Source organism: Canis aureus, chromosome 11, assembly GCF_053574225.1.
Source record: "Canis aureus isolate CA01 chromosome 11, VMU_Caureus_v.1.0, whole genome shotgun sequence".
NCBI lineage: Eukaryota > Metazoa > Chordata > Mammalia > Carnivora > Canidae > Canis > Canis aureus.
In genome coordinates this window covers 57,091,020-57,093,564 of record NC_135621.1, presented here as the reverse complement: position 1 = coordinate 57,093,564, position 2,545 = coordinate 57,091,020, and positions in this window count along the sequence as shown.

Genomic DNA, 2,545 nt, shown 5'->3' with positions numbered 1-2,545 from the left:
CCTGTGGTCTCAATATAAATAGGAATCTTTCTTTGTGGGTTCCCTGTGTGGCTCTTGGACCAATAGCAACAACATCACATAGGAAAACTTCATGCAACCCAGGCTCCATTTGAGACCTAATGATTCTAGATTTCTGGACATAGGACCTAGCAATCTGTACTTTAAAAAGCATTCCAGGTAACTGAGGCACTGTCAACTTGATAGGAGACAGAGGTGAAGGTCAGGAAAACAACAGACTTGAGGAATTATTGGCTGGTTGAAGGTTCTGCTTGCATAACAATCTACAAGATGTTAACACCTGAACTTATGCCTTCCTGACTAGACCCTCACCAGGCACGTAGGAAACAAGTGCTTCATAGAACTGTCTGCTATTCTCCTCAGAATTAATGCTCACCAAGCCATAGTGCAGAGTCAGTTTTGGTTCTTTGTTTTGCTTTTGCCACTCTTTTCTTTCCTACCTGAAAGTAATAAAGTAATACCTGAAAGTAATAATAGGGGGACTGGATGTTGTGCCTGAATGTAATCAACCCAAGCTCTCAGGACCACACAGTTGGAGGGAATTATTTAAGTCCCACAGCTTTGTTCTTCATGTGTTCTTGCTGGTCAGAGCTTGTGCCACGACATAAATCAACATAGAGCTTTCATTACTACTATGCTTCTCCCAAAAATATCTACTGGCTTAAAGTACACACTTAGAGACCATTTATTTACATTATTATTTTGTGTTCTACTAACAATAGTGTTCAGGCATGCAATGGTCCATGGATCACTGCACTGCACAAAAGCACCTGTGCATCCCTTATTATTATTATTATTATTTTTATTTTTTATTTTTTTAATTTATTTTTTTATTGGTGTTCAATTTACTAACATACAGAATAACCCCCAGTGCCCGTCACCCATTCACTCCCACCCCCCGCCCTCCTCCCCTTCCAACACCCCTAGTTCGTTTCCCAGAGTTAGCAGTCTTTACGTTCTGTCTCCCTTTCTGATATTTCCCACACATTTCTTCCCCTTCCCTTATATTCCCTTTCACTATTATTTATATTCCCCAAATGAATGAGAACATATAATGTTTGTCCTTCTCCGACTGACTTACTTCACTCAGCATAATACCCTCCAGTTCCATCCACGTTGAAGCAAATGGTGGGTATTTGTCGTTTCTAATGGCTGAGGAATATTCCATTGTATACATAAACCACATCTTCTTTATCCATTCATCTTTCGTTGGACACCGAGGCGCCTTCCACAGTTTGGCTATCGTGGCCATTGCTGCTATAAACATCGGGGTGCAGGTGTCCCAGCGTTTCATTGCATTTGTATCTTTGGGGTAAATCCCCAACAGTGCAATTGCTGGGTCGTAGGGCAGGTATATTTTTAACTGTTTGAGGAACCTCCACACAGTTTTCCAGAGTGGCTGCACCAGTTCACATTCCCACCAACAGTGTATGAGGGTTCCCTTTTCTCCGCATCCTCTCCAACATTTGTTGTTTCCTGCCTTGTTAATTTTCCCCATTCTCACTGGTGTGAGGTGGTATCTCATTGTGGTTTTGATTTGTATTTCCCTGATGGCAAGTGATGCAGAGCATTTTCTCATATGCATGTTGGCCATGTCTATGTCTTCCTCTGTGTAATTTCTGTTCATGTCTTTTGCCCATTTCATGATTGGATTGTTTGTTTCTTTGGTGTTGAGTTTACAAAATACCATGGATTTTCTTCAGAGAGTTAGAACAAATTATTTTAAGATTTGTGTGGAATCAGAAAAGACCCCGAATAGCCAGGGGAATTTTAAAAAAGAAAACCTATCTGGGGGCATCACAATGCCAGATTTCAGGTTGTACTACAAAGCTGTGGTCATCAAGACAGTGTGGTACTGGCACAAAAACAGACACATAGATCAGTGGAACAGAATAGAGAATCCAGAAGTGGACCCTGAACTTTATGGTCAACTAATATTCGATAAAGGAGGAAAGACTATCCATTGGAAGAAAGACAGTCTCTTCAATAAATGGTGCTGGGAAAATTGGACATCCACATGCAGAAGAATGAAACTAGACCACTCTCTTTCACCATACACAAAGATAAACTCAAAATGGATGAAAGATCTAAATGTGAGACAAGATTCCATCAAAATCCTAGAGAAGAACACAGGCAACACCCTTTTTGAACTCGGCCATAGTAACTTCTTGCAAGATACATCCACGAAGACAAAAGAAACAAAAGCAAAAATGAACTATTGGGACTTCATCAAGATAAGAAGCTTTTGCACAGCAAAGGATACAGTCAACAAAACTCAAAGACAACCTACAGAATGGGAGAAGATATTTGCAAATGACATATCAGATAAAGGGCTAGTTTCCAAGATCTATAAAGAACTTATTAAACTCAACACCAAAGAAACAAACAATCCAATTATTATTATTTTTAAGACGCTGTAAGTCTTCATCCAGAACTTTATTTGATTTCCTTAGATTTTATATATGAATTGACAAGAAAAAGAATAGAGCAGGTTTTCTCAATGAGTGTGACCTGGAATAGAATTATA